The sequence below is a fragment of the Dipodomys spectabilis genome, unplaced genomic scaffold (assembly GCF_019054845.1).
Source record: "Dipodomys spectabilis isolate Male_0828 unplaced genomic scaffold, ASM1905484v1 ptg000001l, whole genome shotgun sequence".
Taxonomy (NCBI): Eukaryota; Metazoa; Chordata; class Mammalia; order Rodentia; family Heteromyidae; genus Dipodomys; species Dipodomys spectabilis.
Window position 1 is genome coordinate 34,656,692 of NW_024870678.1, and position 20,816 is coordinate 34,677,507.

Sequence of the window (20,816 nt, forward strand, 5' to 3'; positions counted from 1 at the left end):
TGGGGCATGAACTCTGGGACTGGGCGCTGTCCCTCAGTTCTTCAACTCAAGATTAACACTCTACCACTTGAGCCACAACACCACTTCCTATTTTTTCTGCTAATGTGTTGCTGAGGAATTGAACCCAGGGCCTCATCCATGCAAGGCAAGCACTCTACCACTGAGCCACCTTCCCAGCCCCTTAAGTTCTATTTCTTAGATTTCAATGAACCACAACTTTGGCACAATACATACACACACACACACACACACACACACACACATACATACACACATACACACGTACACTTTTGACTTATCTTTGGCAGAAGACTAAAGGAATGCTAAGTTTTTCGTCATTTATTATTTTCTAGAACTTTTTGGTACTCATATTCTTAAAATAGGCTAAGTATGTTTTACTGATTAAAAATTAAGAAAAAGAGAACAGAGACAGAATTAACCATCAGCTCTAAATCTACCCTTCAAAGATTTTAGCGTATCCCACCTCATTCTCACTTTTTGGAGTATTTTTTTGTGTCACTGAAAGGGTTGTGATCTAAATGCTTTTGACAATAGAATAGGAGAATATTTCCATAAACACCATTCTATTGATAGTGTTTCCTTATTGAGACATGCTTGGGGGGGGGAGTAGCGTTATCATTCTGATGACCAGGCTTATAATGTTTATTTTTAATAAATGGTTGTCTTGGTCCATTCCTTCCACTACAGCAAAATGCCAGAGACAGGGTGGTTTACAAATGACAGAAGTTATTCTGGCAGTTGAAAGACTGTCAAGTTTAGGGCCAAGGCACCCACAGATTTGCCGTATGATGAGCGTCTGGTTCTTGTGAATGATGGCTGCTGTGTCCTCTCGTGATGGAAGGGAGTGAGGTCACACTCCCCCACTCCTTGCTAGCGGAATCATCCTGCTCGTGAAGCCCTCCATTGCTCATCATTTCCCCACGGGCCCTACAGGGGTCCTAAGCTCCACGTGAGTTTTGGAGACATACCTTCAGACCCGAGTGATGATTCCTTTGTGTGTACGCTAGTACTCGGCTTTGAACTCAGGACCTCGCACTCTTACCTGGCTTGGTTCTCTCAGGGCTAACACTTGAGCCATGCCTCCAGGGTGACATTTTGCTGGTGAGTTGGAAATGGATTTGCATGGGCTTTTCTGCCCAGGCTGGCTTCAAACTATGATCTGGCATGTCTCAGCCTACAGAGAAGCTAGGATCACAGGCCCAAGCCACCCGTGCCCAGCATCTTAGCATGAGTCTTTAAAAAAAGAAAAAATCTTCATTTTATTAAAATTAGAAAATGCCACACACAAAAAGAGGATCAAAGATGAACTCATGTTTACATTTTTAAGTCTGTGACGATTTGAACACTGAAGGAAATATACTGATGACTGCTATTTAGTGAAGCCACGGGGCCCGGCGGGTGCTTGGCAATCCTACTTCCAGTCCCAGCAGGGCAACACAAAAAAGATGGATACGTTCTAACAACCCCCACCCCGTAACAGAGCCAGGGCTTGTCAGGGCAGGAAGTTGGAGGCACGGATTTGAACACATGTGTTAGACTGCCGACTATCCTTTCTCTTGGCTGTGCCCACCACCTTTTCCCTCCTCACCTCCCTTGCCAACATTTCTCAGACCGTCTCCTCCATCTCCACCGGTATCACTCGCCATCATCTCCGCCAGCCCCTATCTCCACTGTCACTTCCCTCTCTACCTACACCCCTCTCATCTCCACCATCATCATCGCGGCCATCAGCAACTCTTACTACTGTCTCTAACATCACCTTCTCCACACCCCGAAGACCCCTCTACCACCTCCCCTTCCTTCCATCGCCTTCACCGCCACCTCCACCATCTCCAGCTCAACCATACAGCCACTTTTGTACTTTGTTGACCTAGAGCCGTGTGCCATCTCTCTTATTTTCATATCCTCTTCTACTTCAAACTGAGTTTCTACCACTTGTACTTCCTTCAGCGCATGAATAACTGGAATAAAAGCCATGCCTACACTTCCATGCTCATGAACAATCCCAGTCATTCATTCATTTATTCAGCAAATATTACCGTGTGTAAATGATGAGGAAGACATTAACCATGGAAGTACAGCAACCGCTCCCTCCTCCGCCCCCTCCCTACATTTGCAGAGTTTTCTTTAACACTGGAAAGTGTAATTATTCTTAGAATTTTCTTCTGCTCACTATTTGTCATATTAAACCTACTTGCAAATTGCAGGCTATGCTTTGGTTACCAGCTCACTCTACCTAGTCTCCAAGCTGGATGGAAAGCAGAAGTGAGCTATTCAAGGAAGATACACAAGTCAAAAGGAAAGTCTCGAGCAATAAGCATGAAGCAATTTCTTATCTCTTATTGCCACAGCAAACCACCTCAGGGAAGAACTTCCTATTTCCATACTCTGATGCTATGCATTTGCTTAATACAGTTTGCTTGAAATAGTCATGTGCAGACCTTCTATGGAAAAGACCCTCCCCATATAAAGATAGGGAAAGAAAGAAATGTAAAAGGAGAAGAACAAACATATCAGCAAGTGTATACACTTAGGTCTTTTTTTTTTCTCCTCACCTTAACACACAGAAACCTCTGTTCTTTCTGTTCCCATTGTCTAAGTCAAATAATTACTGCAGAGAAATCACACTCTGTATCTTACTAAAGGATTCCTAAGACTCTACTAAGAATTCATTGGCACCTAAAAACTAATAAAGTCCACAACCACAGTTAAAGATGCCGTGGCAGGTTCTAACCCAGACCCTATAATTAAATTTGTTTCCATATACCTATGCAAAGAATGCCAAGCACATAGATGCCTTTTCTAAAAAGTCTCTGAAGCAATACCTAGCCCTCATTTTCATACATGGATATTTTGTCTAGCCTGTGACCTTTATCTAAGAGCAAAAACTCCCCTCTAGCTCTCTTCATGCAAAGGGAGATTCTCAAAAAGAGAAGACACACACACACACACACACAAAAAAAAAAAAAAAACCTCTCTAAACAGTGGCCACGGACTGTTTCTCCAAATGAATCCTTCAGGACCCAAACAAACGATGCCTTCCACTTTCTCCATCCAGCCATGGTCTGCAGCCCTCCCTCCCCTCCCCCCCCCCCCCCCCCCCCCCCCGCCCAGCTCTCGGGATAGCCTCCATCGGAGAAAGACAAAAGCAGATGGCCACCGCTCTGTCTTTTCACTGCCCCAAACCAACTAGAGAGCCCAAAGCACTTGACTGCACAGCGGCAGGTGTAGGAAATGCTGAGCAAACTCTCTCTCAAGAGCCACCTTTCAGACCTCACTATACATCAAGACAGCGCAAGGGTCCTAGCTGTGAAGCCATCTCCGTAGGCCAAGCAATTACATCTCAGATATCAGCCCAAGAGTAGCTTTACTTACGTGCAATATAAAGAGGGTAAATCCAAAAGCTGGATCTTTGCCAGTGAATTCCGGAAATTCATAATACTATCTCAGGCCAAGTTAAGGGCCCCACTCTAAGCAGCCGTAGCTCTGTAGGCTCCGTCCACACTGGACCAGCATTAGAAATGCACCAGAAGATAGAGCTCCGTGGAAAGAAGAGGAAGTGTCATCTCTACTTCCTCTATTCTATTGTTCTTCCTTCTTGTTCTGGAACACTCCCTGGCTCCAGCATCTAGCTCACAGCACCTCAAAGCATGATGGGCCCATCTGTCCAACCCCACTTCTCACTAAAGACTACCCAGTGTCTTCATTCCAAGGCGCATGGATGGAACCAGGCATCTGGCTTTTCCTTCCTGTTTTAGAGGCAAAGATGTTCATTTATAGACACAAGGTTGAGAGGATTGGCAGCGCCGTTCTTGTCATGCTGGTTCAGGTACACGTGTGTGTGTGTGTGTGTGTGTGTGTGTGTGTGTGTGTGTCCAGTACCGGGGCTTAAACTCAGGGCCTTGCCTCTTGCTTGGTCTTTTTGCTCAAGGCTCTTGCTCTACCACTTGAGCCGCACCTTTAGCTTCAGCTTTTTGCTGCTTAATTGGAGATGAGTCCCTTGGAGTTGTCTGTACAGGCTGGGTTTTTTTTTTTTTTTTTTTTTTTTTTTTTATGCAGACAGAATGGGATTTATCTGAAACCGAAAGAAAGACTCCTTTAGAAGAAGGACCCACACCTGAGTCCAAGTGGTCCTCTCAGAGGGTGGCTTTTGTAGTACCAGCTGCTCCTTATCTCCTCCCTGGGGCTTTGAGCTGATTGCTGGATAGCTCGTGCACACGTCTCTTGGACTCTTTCACTGGTTGAATAGGCATTGAAGGTGTTACGAAAAGAAGCATTTGGCTGCTTTGAATCTCAGTCCTTAGGTCTCAGCCTCCTGAATAGCTTGGAGTACAGACGTGAGACATCTGTGGCTGGAAAGGGGCTGCATTTTAACCATCAGTGTCTTTTAGGTTCAATCTTTCCTCAAATTTCCCTTTTCTCCTCCGCTAACAATTTTTAATGCACTACAAGAAAGACGGTATTCATAAACTTGGAAAAGGTAGTGTAGGATTTAAAAAAATGAATCTGCTGGGCACTGGTGGCTCATGCCTATAATCCTAACTACTCAGGAGGCTGAGATCTGAGGATCACAGTTCAAAGCCAGCTGGGGCAGGAAAGTCTGTGAGACTCTTATCTCCAATAAACCACTCAGAAAAACCTGAAGTGGTGCTGTCACCCAGGTGGTAGAGCGCTAGCCTTCAGCTGAAGAGCTGAGAGGCAGTGCCCAGGACCAGAGTTCAAGCCCCATGAACAACAAAAGAAAAAAAAAAATGAGTCTTCCTTACCGGTCTCTAGCAGCAGCACACATAATAGATTCTCTGATTTTAAAACTTTATTGCCAAGCACTGGTGGTTCATGTAGTAAGACAACAAATATCTACTATCTCATGGTTTCTGGGTCAAAAATCAGGGCCCAGTTAAGCTATGTTCTTCAGGGCTCTGCAGTGCAAGACTGACCTTCTAACAGACTGCAGCCAAGATGTCTGCTGAGAACACAGACATCTCAAGCTCAATGGAGGAAAGAAATCCATCCATGTTGTGGTTAGCAGATGCCAGAGTCTCAGGGCTGCTGCACTGTCTTTGATGCGATGACACTTACTGCCCTGAATTCACTCTGAACTTGAATCCATTTGAACCTTTCCACAAAGAAGCTTATGAAATGGCCGGTTGCTTCATAGCATGGAGGTGACAATGAGACAGAAGGAAAGCAAGACAAAAATCACTTTGGTACCTAATCTCAGTGTCACTTGGTTCTGTGTACATGAATGCACATGTACCTGTATGTTCCAGGAGGCGGCAAGCCACCACAGTAATCTATCTGCACGGGCACGTAAAACTTAGATCAACTCAAGTTGCCTCTACCAAGCCCAAAACCAGCATACAAGGAAGACACATAGAGAGATGTGTCTGCATACTACTGAAAGAAAACTTGAGACTTCCATCCTGGCCGTGTATTGGATTACAGCCTCATCATTGGCAGGATCACACAGAAAACCTAAATTTTCACATCACAGACCTAAAAAAATTAACAACCTTTGCCATTCTGTCCCCATGAAGTAAATAACCTGCGATCAAAAATCTAAAACTGGGGCTGGGAAGGTGGCTCAGTGGTAGAGTGCTTGCCTTGCATGCCTGAGGCCCTGCATTCAATTCCTCAGCACCACATAAGCAAAAAGAAAAAAAGCCAGAAGTGGCACTGTCACCCAGGTGGTAGAGCGCTAGCCTTGAGCTGAAGAGCTGAGGGACAGCGCCCAGGCCCAGAGTTCAGGCCCCACGACCGGACCCAAAAAAAAAAAAAAAAAAAAATCTAAAACTAAACTAAGAAACATCCTAGAGTTGGAAAGGTGGCTGACACACTTTCAATAAAAAAGGATAACTTGTCATTTAATCACAACAAGCACAAACAGGACTTAAAACAAGTGTTAACCATTTCCCTTAGGTTTATAGTCACCTGGAACCTTGAGATCAGAATTCCCCAATAAATAGCCTTTTCTCCTGTCAATACTCAACACTTTCATCTTCCACCTTCCTACACAGGAGTGAACTGCTTAAACCGGCACAGGCTAGTTTGTTTTGAAGCCTACAGACAATTGAGAACAAGGAAAAAAGTTTCATTCTGGGTAAAGAAGTGAATAACTCAGCTAAATGTCAGCTGGTGTTTTAATGTCAAGATATACCAGTAGGGAGCAGGTACTTGAGGTACTGAGTAGACTGGGGGCGGGGGGTGGGGGGGATCTGCAAGGAGAAAGGAGCAAACAAATGAGGAGAAGAGAATGTAGTCATCATAGTCAATGTACATAATTGAAAAAGGGAATAGGAACATTAAAGAGATGGGTGGGGTTGGGAGAGATGGGCGGAGTGAGAGGAGTAACATTGATCGAGATGCATTGTACTCATGAGCTGGCACGTTGACTTGAAATACATCTTCTTGTACAACTGAAGACAATAAAGTTGTAATAGTAAAAACAAATTTTTAAAAAGATGTGCTGATAGTCACTCCCATACATGTCCCCTCCCCCCCTCAAAAAAAAAAAAAGCTGCAGCCACTGAATTGCAAAGGTTAGAGAAGCCCTTTCAAGGAGGAAAGAAGAAATTTTCTGCATGCCATTTTCAATCTGTGGGTTTTTAGATGTACAACTTTTTAAAGGCCCTCCTGGTAAGATACTCCACATTTCACCATCCAAATAAAAAACCTGTTCCAAATAAATAATGTTAGAGAGCAGAGGGGGAAGTTAGCATCTGGAAAAAGCTATTAACTTCTTGGAAGAGTGTGCCTTTTTCTCTAATCTTGGTCTTCTCTTTCTCCTTATACTCATTTCACAAGAAGATGGATTTCAATTGAATGTGTTTGCCACACTGAAGTATTATTTGAACCCAATCCCCACTCTGATGGTATTTTCAGGTAGGGCCTTTGAGAGATGATTAGACTCTCAGAGCAGAGCCCACAAGAAGGAGATTAGTGTTCTTATAAAAAGAAGCCCTAAGCTAGACACTAGTGATTCATACTTATAGTCCTGGCTACTCAGGAGGCTGAAATCTGAGAATCTCAGTTCAAAGCTAGCCCAGGTAGAAAAGTCAATGCAACTCATCTCCAATTAATCACCAAAAAAAGCCAGAAATGGAGCTGTGGTTCAAAGGGCAGAGCACTAGCATTGAGCAAAAGAAGCTCAAGGACAGCACCCAGGCCCTGAGTTCAAACCCCAGGACCAATACAATTTTTTTAAATTAGTAAATAGCAAAGACGAGCTTCATAACAGGTTTTTAGATGCTATCATCAAAGCCATTTTCTAAGGGTTTATTGTTTATAGTTATGAAACCACTGAAAATTAAATCATTCTAAGCCTAAATTGCAAAGCTTAGATCCTCTAGTTTGTAGGTTTAAATTACTGATGAGGTAGCTAGATTTCCAGGTTAAGATGGTAGAATGACTACCTTTTGTTCACTCACTTCCTCCTCCCCAAAGACTTCATTTAACTAAAGTATAAACAGATGTAGGAGGAGGAGGAAGAGGAAGGAGGAGGAAGAGGGAAGAGGAGGAAGAGGAAAGAGGAAGAGTAAGGAGGAAGAGGAAGGAAAAGGAGGAAGAGGGAGGAGGAGGAGGAGGAAGAGGAAAAGGGAGGAGGAGGAGGAAGAGGAAAAGGGAGGAGGAGGAGGAAGAGGACGAGGAGGAGGAGGAGGAGGAGGAAGATAAGATATTTGGATGAGAAAAAGCATCCAACCTTAGTAGATCTCCCCACATTTCCAGAAGACTGGAAGATGGTGGAGAAAGAAGTGGGTGGGGAAAGGAGCCACAGAACATTTCTGGAGCATGGAGGACTGTGATGAAGGAAATGACCCACGGTGGTGGCGCAGAACCCACACAGCTCAGACTCCAGGAATAAAAGAAGCTAAATGTCTTAATGAAGGATCAGACTGACAACAAGAAGCACAGTGCAAAGCAGCCAGATACCTAAAAAACAAACAACCAACAACAACAAAAAAGAAACCGGGCTGAAGTAGCTCAATAGCAGAGTATGCCTAGCATTTGCAAAGCTTAAATTCAATCCCCGGCACAAAAGGCAAGTCCTTGGATGAGGATAGGCCAGATGGCCTGGGCAGAAAACCATGAGACTGGAACACCAGGGAGAGGAGGTTACAGCAGTAAAGCATGCTGGGTAAAAACGGGCCCCAAGTAGGTCATACCCGTTGCAGTGAGAGAGAGTTTCATCAAAAGGGGTAGTAAAGCCAACGCAAAAACAACAGGAAAATGACTAGAAAACAACCAAAACTAAAGGCTGTAAAAGAAGAGAAGGAAAATACTCTATACTGTTTGTGGAACAAATAATACTGTGATACTGGGAGTCTCAACTGATTTTCAATTCTGAGGATGGAATGAGGTCAGAAGAAAAAGTGAAAAATTAGAAAAGACTACAAATAAGCCTGGATGATAGCAAAACGAAAGTACGCGGGGATATAACGTTTTTGTTGCTATGGAAACATATTACATAGGAAAGGCTTGTTTAGCTCATGTCTGTTTTGCCTCTTCTCTGTGGGCCTGTTGAATGGCAGAACATCATGGCTGAAAAGAGCAGAACTTCTCACTTCATTGCAATCGGCAAGCAGAAAGAGGGGCGACAGGAAGGGGCTGGGCAAGATATAGCCTTCAAAGACCCTCATCAGTGCCCCACCTTCTCCCACCCGGCCTCTGTGTACAGCTCTACCACCTGCCAATAACCTGCTGACATTCTGAATTCCTCAATGGACTGGTCCATTAATGAAGGCAGAACTCTCATGACCCAATCACTTCCCCAAAGTGCCACCTCTGAATGCTGATTCAAGCCCTCAACGTGTCTCCAAACGATAGCAAATAACTGCTGAAAATCCAATTTCAAATAGTTACAATTATGTAAAACGAAAACTTCAGTTTGTTGTTCATACTAGTCACGATACTAGTGCTCAGTGACTCATGGCTGCCATATTGGATGGTCCAGACAGAACATTTCCATTAAACCAAAAGGTTCCACTGGAGAACCTGGGAGTGTTGTGGCCAAGTCGCAGGACCCCACCAAGAAGACCACCGAGAGTCAGACTTTACAGCTGTTTTAAGGTTTTATTTAGACGGGCTGCAGCTTGGGCCTTGTCCTACACTCCGACACAGCGGAGCCTAGGAGGAGAGCTCCAAGCTAAGGATTTGCAGGGCTTATAAAGGCACACAACCAGGTGTTTGTATTACCACCAAGTGTTGCTCTGCTAGCTGAGATAAACAAGCAACAAATGGTTACTGCCTCAAGAATGGAATTACTTTAACCCTTCAGGGAGAATTTAGCTGGTGCCACAGAGACTTAGGGGCTAACTTCCCATATGGGGGTCAGGACATAGTCACAAGCAATAAACAAAAGGGTAGACATATTGCAGGAAGGAAGAAGGAAGGAAGGAAGAAAGGAAGGAAGGAAAAGAAGAAAAGAAAAGAAAAAGAAAGTTACCCAATAACTGATAGAATGAGATCTAATCATAAAGGAGATCAGAGAATTCTCACACTCATCTCTCAATCCACTTCAATCCTTTCACTTGAGGTCAATGGATAATGTCTGAGCTTGACAAAGTTCAACAGAAGAACATGAGCCTAGCATGCAGAAATCATGAGATTTGGGCTGGGAAGGTGGCTCAGTGGTAGAGTGTTTGCCTTGCATGCATGAGGCCCTGGGTTCAATTCCTCAGCACCACATAAGTAGAAAAAGCTGCAAGTGGCACTGTGGCTCAGGTGGTAGAGCACTAGCCTTGAACTGAAGAGCTGAGGAACAGTGCCCAGGCCCAGATTTCAGGCCCCACAACTGACAAAAAAGAAAAAAGAAATCATGAGATTTCTTCTACTCTGTGGAGAGATATGAAGAGAGAACAAGGCTTCCGCCTTGCCCTGCCCCTTTCTAGAGAACATCTGGATGCCTATCTTTATAGAAAAAGTTGCTCCATCTTTCAAGGTTGGGTCCCACCATTCAGCCTTACCATACTCCTTTTACCTTGTTCCCATGGTTCTATACATATCTCTACGTAAATACTATCATTAGGTTTAATAAGAGCATGTGACACGCATTCCCTAGGTCCCTGTCTTTAGAATGGCCCTGTGCCTGATTTAATGCTGTGTTGTTCATCTTTCAAGGGTCTTCATAAATTAGGAACAAGGGCCCCAGCTTTTCATTTTGAACTAGGCCCAGCAAATTATATAGCTACCCTGTTTTAAGTCTGGCGCCCTAACTGAACTGGCAGATCATTTCGACGACTGGTGTGCTCACTCACTACTCTAGGGCCTCAGTAAATGACCATTTGGCTAACTGATACTTATACATATTTCTGCTGTCAGGGCTATAATTTCATACTTTAAGATCCTAGGATTTAAACCAGCACTCCAAAAAACGATGATTTGTAGGCTGCTCAGAGTCATTCTAACACCATCTATAAAACATCCCCAACTCCTCCTCTGATGTCTGACATGCCATAATTACCATTTTATTGCTCTCTTCTTAAGGCATTTCCTTCTACTGCACTTCCAATCCTTCTGGGAAAGGCATTTTTAATCCTTGTTAGAGAACTTTAAGAAACATGAATTTGTCAAATCCCATTGGTTTAGACAGAACCAATGATCTCAAGTTCATGCTTTGAATCTCCAACACACAGTAAGGTCACTGATCCTGGAGAACATGCAAATAACTCCAACAGCTTTTTGACCTTCAGTTCTGAAAACAAATGATGCAAAAAAATTTTAAATTATGCATGTCATATTTTTTCTGGAAAAAATATGCATTATCTCCAGTGCATCTAACACCTAAATGCCTAAAGCATTTTGTTTTTATCTCTTTTCATTCATCAGTTATAAAATCCTTTCTTTGACATGAAGATGTGGTAAAAACATAGGACTATGTAACTAAGAAGGAGACTATAGAGAATGTAGCAAACCTGGGAACAAGAGACAGCATGCAATAAATATCCTGTGATCAATGCTGAAAATGAAAAGCAGGAAAGCTGAGGGATGGCAAAACTGAATCAACAGAGCTGAGCACATGCCTGTAGTCCTAGCTACACAGAAGGCTGAGATCTGAGGATCGATGTTCAAAGCCGGCCCATGAAGTAAAGTCCGTGAGACCCTCATCTCCATTGAATCAGTAAAAAGCCAGATGTGAAGCTGTGGTTCAAATGATAGGGTGCCAGCCTTGAGCAAAAAAGTAAAGGGATAGCACCCAAGCCTTGAGTTCAAGTCCTAGTACACACACAGACACACAGACACAGACACAGACACACAACACACACACACACACACACACATACCAGCAAACAAAAATCTATTGGAAGTACTTCAAGTTGGACAGTGATCCAATTGGAAATGTGGCTGGCAGTTGATGGATGACAGACAAGTTTAATAGTGAATGATTGAATGAAGGCTCAGATCAGCATGGTTGATGATCAGCTCCACTGGTCTTGTTGGGTTGACACAATCTCTTGGCATTTAATAAAGTTGTGGAAGGTTTTGTCACGTGGATTGAGAACTATTGCAGGCCTTCAGGTGAGGGGAGGTGGTAATGGTAAAAATGAGTTTGAAATCCTTCAAAACAAAGTGTTCCCTCATAACAAAGAATCATCCATTGAGCCTAGATTCAGATTTGAGCTCGACAGGCCTCGAGCCTTTGACCAAATTACTATCCTGCATTATATTGTTGTTCATGCTGGTTTTAAGTTTGTATGGCGGAAGTGATGTGACTTTTTAAAATCTTATTTCAAGGTAGTAAAGAAGGCATTCCAAAACGTATTTTATAACAAGAAGGAAGCACTGATTCCAATAAGAATGGGACTCATTGATGTCCCTGAGAATCGAGGCCCTTGTGAAAGAGGAAAAGAAGAGCAGGCAGGGGTGGGATCCAGTGCGGCTCCACCGTCATCTGCAGAGTGTGGAAGTGAGTTGAACATTTCTTGAAGATAAAGCATTTGGGAGTGAAGTATACTTGTCTAACATCGTATCTTTTTCATGCAAAAAAATGTCCTTGCTAAAAGAAGCAAGATTCATGCTGGGAGCCATTGGCTCACGCTTGTAATCATAGCTCCTTGCGAGGACCCTGGTTCCGAGATATCCCAGGAAGGAAAGTCAATTAACAATCAAAAGGCCAGAAATAGAAGCTCATGATATAGAGCACTAGCCTTGAATGAGTAAGCTAAGGGAGAGTGCCCAGGCCCTGAGTTCAAGCCCCAAGACTCACAATTTCACACACACACACACACACAAAGCAAAAATTTCAAAGACCCACTCTTTTCCTCCTCTCCTCTTTGTCTTTCCTTTTCCTTTTCTAAAATAACTAAATCTAAATGGGCCTGTGCCATTAAATGAATCACGTAAATTTTCCACAATTGAAGGCTAGAATTCAAGTTTAGTTTTCCTTCCTATCTTTACTTCTATGGACTGCCCTTAAGGCACACACTTGATTAGGAAAATCAGCTGCTCCATTCTCAGGCCTTTGGGGTCGTCTCTTAAGCAAAGATCCCAGTATTTGTCTCATAGGGGGTTCGTTTATCAGCTTAAAACACCTTTATTGCTAAGAATTCTAAAGCTTAAAATAGCCATTCTCGGTTCCAGTAAATTAGAAAATAATTAGGGCAATTTGAACCAGAATCGTTTCTTAACAACAACCTACTGGCTAGTAAATCTCAGGGAGTATTCAATTGTTTTAGTTAAGAAACTCATTTCACCATCTCAGAATCAGGTCTGACTCAGTAATAATGGAGAAAAACACACACCCTGGGGTTAGGAAGCATCCATTTTCACCTCCCTTCATGCTGAGACCTCTGAAGACCTTTCCCCAATTTCTAGAGCCTGCCAAGTTCCTCGCGTATTTGCCCTCAGAACTCTGACCTCCTGCCTCTGCCTCACGAGATCTTTTGATTACATGGACCCGCTGGGATAATGCAAGATTCTCTCTCCATCTCAAGACCTTAACTTACTCACAGGTTGTGTTATTTTTACATAGCATCCCAATGGCCATGGGCAATAACACAGATTCTTTGATTTGGACATTCTGAGGATAATCATTTTTCAGACTGTTCCCCTCCCTTAGTTTTGTTTGATGGCTTGTAATACATGCTTGCTTATTATACATTGCATGAGTAGCTGCACTAGATCAAACCCCTGAACATAAGCCAAGATCATGTCCTCCGAATTCCTCTCTTGGTTAATGATATTAACAGAGCCAAGGCTAAGGATGATGCTAGATTCTTCCAGATCCTTCACTGTACTGACGAATAAATCACCAAGTTTATTATCTAAACCTCTTACTATTTCTCAAATTCCTCCCATCCTACAACCTCCCTTTCCAGCATTTCCCAACCATCCCCTGTGATTTCTGTGTGAACTTTTTAACATGCAAACCTGCCACTCCCCAAATGCTGGCCTATTTTTGGGAAGATGGTTATCAAGTTTGTCATTCAGATAGTATGTCTTTTTTTCTCTCTAGCTACATATACACTTGGAAAATGTCTGCTGAAACCTTTATGAACAGAATTGGAAATTACAAACATCAATTTTAAAAAAAATTCCTATTGACCGCAGTGCTAGTGAAGGACTATTCTCACTTGATCCCACCTGTTTCTGCATTTGTGTCAGCTTCTTAAGAAAGTTCTTTAGGCTGGTAAATCAACTCATGTACATTACAGGAGTCCTATTGATAATAACAGGTTTCTGATGGTCAGCTGCGTTAGGGAAATGGAGGAGAACAGAAAAGGAATAGGCCAGACTCGATTATCAACCAGCGAGGACTGATGATGGAGGAACAGCACAGACTTGCCTGTGGGTTTGGAGGTTGTGCAAGGGACTGGATTTGGAGGTGGGCTTATCTAGAGCTTAAGAAGGAAACAGAAGATAAAAGATGGGCTATGCTGTCCTTGGAATCAAGGGCGATGTCCTTGGCCAGGCCCACAGTGGAAGCTGGATGTGGGAGCTCCTGTCTCCCCAGGGCCAAGGACAGAATGACCTGTCTACCAACAAGCAGGTGAGCACACACCTGGTGCTTTGCCTGACCCCTGGGGAATAAGGCAGGACTCAGTCCTTCAAGAAGGTGAGTCACGGAACTGAATAACTGAATCTTCACCTTAGACTGAACTAGATCCAGTAAGCACAGGACATGGTGATTCCATCCATTCATTCGTTCGTTCATTCTGTTACAGCTCCAACCCAGGCCCTGCAGGCTCAGCAAAGAATTAAATGTTAGGACGGTCACTGGCAGGATATTTATGCCAATGCAAGAAAAAGAGTCATACCATAGAAATTACTTTTTCCTTCTACTTTCCCTCCCTTCCAACTTAACAAATCAAAACTGAAAACACCTTGATTGCTTTTTAATCAAAGAAGATAGATTCCAGGTAACTCAAGACTATTTTTCAGTCATATAACTTACCTTTAATTGACCATACAAAATGGGCATGTATGGAGGCTGCCTCTGTACATTGGTCATTCAGGGGAGAAGGATGGCAGAGATGCATTTTACTTATAAGCTGACATGTTAGATTGAAACCCTTTGTTCGGCTACTTAAAGATTTTTTTTTTGGTCAGTGGTGGGGCTTGAACTCTGGGCCTGGGCGCTGTCCCTCTGCTCTTCAGCTCAAGGCTAGCGCTCTACCACTTGAGCCACAGCATCACTTCCAAGATAATTTTTCAAGTAGTAGTTGAAACTACTTGAAGGATCGCTCGCCATGTCAGCTCACCAGAGTCCGGGGCCCAGCCCTGCTGGTAGGCACAGAAACCTAGTTTCCTTCTCTGTTAGGATTTCCTCACCACAGGGATATCAACTTGTCCTGAGCCAGTCACACCCCCAAATCAGAAATCAAATCTTTCCCTTCGAGAGAAGAGTTCAAACACATCCTATCTGAACATCACTCGGACTTCTTTTTCTATCAAACAATAGAATTAATGGCAACATCTGGTCTCCTGGAAGCTATTCTTGTGTACTAACTACATGAGCTTACATTTGTAATCATTAGTCAACAGGTACTAACAAACTAAGAACAAAGGGTCTGCAATGATGTGTGGTATGCTAGCTAGACATAATCAATGATTATGTCTACTAACATCAAATGAAAATAGAAGTCCTGAGAGCTAAACTATCTCTAATTGTGCCAAGGATAAACAAGTCATTCTTAATGTGTTTCCATCTATAAAATTCATGGGCAAATTCTTGTTTAAGCAGAGCTTTTTTAAGACTTTTGGGGGTAGGGAGCATGTTTTGAAGACAAAATAAATCTGATACATATATTTGAATTCCTAATTTCTATGGCACTGGTTCTCACATTTAAAAAGCTAGGATGGAAACTATCATTCTTCAAGAAATAGTTCCCATAAGGCACTCAAGAATTACAGATTGGATATACAAATCAATTAACATAATTCATCACATCAACAGGAGCAAGGATAAGAACCACATAGTTATCTCAATAGATGCAGAAAAGGCATTTGACAAGATCCAACACCCGTTTATGAGGAAGGTTCTGGAAAAATTAGGAATCCATGGAACATTCCTCAATACAATAAAGGCTGTATATGACAAACCTACAGCCAGCATATACTTAATGGTGAAAAACTAAAGCCATTTCCTCTTAACTCAGGAACGAGACAAGGATGTCCACTCTCTCCACTTCTCTTCAATCTAGTATTAGAATGCCTAGCTACAGCAATAAGACAAGATACAAACATACAGGGGATCCAAATACGGAAAGAAGAAGTAAAACTCTCTCTCTTTGAGGATGACATGATCTTGTATTTAAAGAATCCCATAGACTCCACTCCCAAATTACTCAAGTTGATTCAAAACTTTGGCAAAGTAGCAGGGTATAAAATTAACCCCCCAAAATCAATGGCTTTTCTGTATGCCAACAATGAGAAAAGTGTAGCTGAAATTAGAAAAGCAACTCCATTCATAATAGCCCCACAAAAAATAAAATACCTAGGAATTAACTTAACCAAAGAAGTGAAGGACCTCTATGATGAAAACTTTAAAAACTTGAAAAAGGAAATCAAATAGAACTTAGAAAGTGGCAAAAAACAAAAACAAAAAAAAAAAACCTCCCATGCTCCTGGACTGGAAAGATCAACATCAAGAAAATGGCAATACTTCCCAAGGCTATCTACAAATTCAATGCCATACCTATCAATACTCCAACCTCATTCTTCAAGGAAATAGAAGAGGCAATCCAAAAATTCATATGGAACAATAAAAGACCCTGAATAGCAAAAAACGATCCTCAACAGAAAGAACAGTGCTGGAGGAATATCAATACCAAATTTCAAACTCTACTATAAAGCCATAGTAATCAAAACAGCTTAGTACTGGCTTAAGAACAGACCTCAGGACCAATGGAATAGAATTGAAAACCCAGAAATGAACCTGAAGACCTACAGCCATCTAATCTTCGATAAGGGAGCTAAAAAAAAAAAAAAAAAAGAATGGAAGAAAGACAGCTTCTTCAGTAAATAGTGCTGGCAAAATTGGTTAACTATTTGTAGAAAACTAAAGCTAGATCCTTATATATCACCCTGCACCAGAATCAACTCCAAATGGATCAAAGACCTCAGAGTCAAAGCAAACACTCTGAAAACATTACAGGATGGAATAGGAGAAACCCTAGGTCTCCTTGGCACAGGCTGAAATTTTCTTAATAGAGACCCAGAAACACAACAAATCAAAGAAAGGTTGGACAAATGGGATTGCATGAAATTGCAGAGCTTCTGCATGGCAAAGAACATAGCTAGCAAGATCAATAGAAAGCCCACGGATTGGGAGAAGATCTTCACTAACCATACAACAGACAAGAGTCTTATATCTAAAATATACCTGGAACTCAAAAAATTAAATCCCCCAACAACAAATCTTCAAAGAAACAACTGCCCAATAAATAAGTGGGTGAAAGACTTAAAGAGAAACTTCTCTGAAGAGGAAAGAAGGATGGCCAATAGACACATGAAGAAATGCTCAACCTCTCTAGCCATAAAAGAAATGCAAATCAAAACAACATTGAGATACCACCTCACCCCAGTTAGAATGGCTATAATCAAGACCTCTAATAACAACAGATGCTGGAGGGGATGTGGACAGAAGGGAACCTTACTGCATTGTTGGTGGGAGTGTAAACTTGTTCAACCACTTTGGAAAGTAGTATGGAGGTTCCTCAAAAGACTCCACATAGAGCTCCCCTATGACCCAGCAATCCCACTTTTGGGCATTTACCCAAATGTTCACAAACAAGACCACACTAAAGCTACCAGCACAACTATGTTTATTGCAGCCTTATTTATCATAGCTAAGATATAGAACCAACCCAGATGCCCCTCAGTAAATGAATGGATCAAGAAAATGTGGTATATATACACAATGGAATTCTATGCCTCCATCAGAAAGAATGACATTGCCCCATTTGTTAGGAAATGGAAAGACTTGGAAAAAATTATATTAAGTGAAGTAAGCCAGGCCCAAAGAAACATAGGTCCCATGGTTTCCCTTATTTGCAATAACTAGTACATGTCAGAGTCAAGCAGAAAAGGTCAGATAAGTTGATGTTAGGGAAATGAACCCTAATATATGTATTCAAATATTTTTTTCTTTCATGCGATTGTTTCTAACACATTTATAAGATTATTTCTTTGTTGCTTTGTATGTCCCTCCCCCATGGTATAACCCCTGCTTTCACTGTATTTGATATTGTTATAATTTGTGGAGGGAAAGGGGAAAAACAAATTGTTTAAATAGGGATACAGGTGGACCCATTGCAACAATGAGATGTATAAGTTGTTATGTCGAAAACGAACTTTACAACTTTGGTGGGGGGGAGGAGGGTTGGGTGAGGGGGGCGAGGGGAGGATGGAGGATGGGACGGGAAGGGGAAACAAAGGAGGAGGCTGCAATGCTTGATAAGAAATGTACTCATTATCTTGCCCATGTAATTGTAACCCCTCTGTACAGTATTTTCACAATAAAATAAAAAGAATTACAGATTGGCTCTCAACGATCATATTCTTAGTCTCTCAAATATGCCTAAATGGTGTGCCAAGATCCCAGGAAATTGAGGTGGCATTGAGACTTGAAAAGAGTTCAACTATACCTGAGTTTTGGGTTTTGGGGATACATGTCTGATTTAAAATGTTCGGATTTCTATAAAGAGCCAGAGTCTAGAAAAGAAGAAAAAAAAAAAAAACTCATTGCAGAAGCTCCTGTTGATGGAGCTGAGAAGCAGAAGAGCCACAGCCCTCTGGAACTCAGAATACACCCCTACAAGATGAGCAGGAAGTACCCAGGACTTAAAGTCAGCCCATCTCAAATTAATTCTTAGCAGTTTCTGTTGTTGGTGGTGGTGGTGGTGGTGGTGGGCGTGGTTGTGATAGGGGTGGCCTTGGGTTTGAACTCAGGGCCTGGAAGCTGTCCTTGAGCTCTTCTGCTCAAGGCTGGTGCTCTACCACTTTGACCACAGCTCCACTTTCAGGGTGTTTTTGTTTTTGTTTTTTAGTGGTTAATTGGAGATAAGAGTATCATGAGGACTTTTCTGCCCTGGCTGGCATTGAACTGCAATCGTTAGATCTCAGTCTCCTCAGTAGCTAGGATCATAGCCATGAGCCACCAGTGCCTGGCAATTGTTAGCTATTTCTATGTTGAAATCTCACTTAGAAACGTTCTTCTTTCCCTGTCATTGAGATCAATGCAAAGGGATGATCTAACCATTTTCCTACAGATCTATTGCTCTACATCCTACATGTCTAAGGGCCACAAAGACCCAGTGCAGAGGCAGCATGAGTGTCCTGAAAGCTCACAGCTTTCCTCCTTGCAGCGGAGCTACTCTGACATGCTTCCAGACAGTAACAGAGATGGAAAAGGAAGCAGCATATGGCGAAACTCACAAAATGCAGCCAAAGCATCACCAGTGAGCAAGAGGCCAAACTTCTGTTCCCACCAGAGGATGGAGGAGCTCCGCAGATCCTGCAGCCCGCAGCAGATCGCCCCAGGCAGGGTGGTCTAAGTTTCTCCCTCTGGACCCCACAGGGCGCCTGCTCTTGACAGGAGTTTACAGAGACTCTCACAGGCTCTGGGAGAAGAAAAACAAAGGCTCTGTATGATGAAAGGCTGAGTCCAAATAAGACTGCAACAGAATGGCCATAATTGGCAACAAACATTAATTAGGGGTAAATTTACATACATTTGAATGGAAATTTTAAGATCATGTCTTGAAAATGACCTGTAAGTTTCACCTCCATATTTTTTTTTTCCCAGTTAAGAGCACAGGAAGAAGTCAGGTGTGGTGGCTCATGCCTGTAATCCTAGATACTCAGGAGGCTAAGATCTAAGGATGGCAGTTCAAAGCCGACCTGAGCAGGAAACTGTGAGATTCTTTTTTTTATAATTGTGAAAATACTGTACAGAGGGGTTACAATTACGTGGGCAAGATAATGAGTACATTTCTTATCAAGCATTGTAGCCTCCTCCTTTGTTTCCCCTTCCCATCCCATCCTCCTCCCCGCCCCCACCCAAACTGTGAGATTCTTATCTCTGATAAACTTCCCCAAAAAAGTCAAGAGTAGAGCTGTGGTTCAGGTGATAGAGCACTAGCCTTGAGCAAAAAAACCTCAGGGACCATGCCCAAGCCCTAAGTTCAAGTCCCAGGATCAGCAGATTGAGCCAACTAAGGCTCAATGGTAGAGCATACCTGTCTAGCAAGCACAAATCCCTGAGTTCAAACCCCAGTACTGGCCCCCCCCCCAAAAAAAAAAGAAATAAAAAGAAAAGAATGCAAGAAGATAAAATGCTATTGGGGTAATCTTTTTATACAAAAAAGGCTGAGGAAAAGTTACAGCAGAACAGACAATCTAATCATACTCTATCAGGAATGGTAACTTTTACAAATAAGCTTAAATATTCATGCTAATATGAACTACTATAATAATAAGATAACATAGAGTTGAATTTATATGATGAAATTATCAAAAATTGATCAATACGATCCATGCAGATGTTGACATCTTACTTACAGTCTATGTACAATTCCAATATACCTATCCATCACCATGTGTTCCTTAGTTAATACCCCAAAAGCACAATGCAAAGTACAGTCATTACCTTGTATTAACCAAGAGCAATTTTATAAGGTTCAAGCTGTACCACGAGCCTTCAGTCCCATCGCCACATTCTTCCACACCTGCCACTGGCTGATTACCAGGCGTGTCGCTCTGGTCACATACAGACAGCAAAGTGCACGCAAAAAATGGATAACCAAAAGAGACACCGGGCAGTGAAAATGAAAGTGCAGAAGAGAAACAAAAAGGAAGAAAGTTAGAAGTCAATTTCCAACCAAGCATCAAAGCAGTTAGAGAGGAAGTCACCAGCAGTAGCCTGTGGGTACCACGTACCACTGATTCACACACTGAAGTTCACAGCCAAATGAACGTGGTCAAGGTAAACTTAGCTACATAAGCTACATAAGTGAAATATATGGTTGAGATACAAAATCTGGAGATAGCCAGGAGGAAGAAACGTGGAAAACAAATTGATGTCATTAAAGGAACTCTTAAAGACATTTTCCATTAAAGCACAAAGGATCTGTGTGGGAAACTGATCCAGACTTAGAAGGGACAAGACAATTCTCTAATACATGGACAAAATACTTATTCTGTGCCCTAAATTGTATCACTGAAAGACAGCAATCACTCTATAAGCTATTCTTGATATGATGTTGCAAACACCCTACATCTCAGTGTTTCCAAGATGTTAAAATTATATGGTCCCAAATGAATATTCATTTTAATAATTTTAGACTTCCCTTTGTCTT

The 20,816-nt window shown here is 42.3% G+C and overlaps 1 protein-coding gene across 2 annotated transcripts in view; it reads right to left on the reverse strand.

The window, feature by feature from the left end:
• Positions 1-20,329, reverse strand: part of Ipcef1 (interaction protein for cytohesin exchange factors 1) — a 151,669-nt gene extending 131,340 nt beyond the window's left edge. The window contains exon 1 of one of the 2 annotated variants that reach the window (XM_042677906.1): positions 20,108-20,329. The gene's annotated coding sequence lies outside the window, so the exon portion shown is untranslated. Of the gene's footprint in view, positions 1-3,396; positions 3,511-20,107 lie in introns of those variants that run through there. The other variant, XM_042677826.1, reaches the window with a different exon arrangement.
• Between the last annotated feature and the right edge of the window lie 487 nt (positions 20,330-20,816).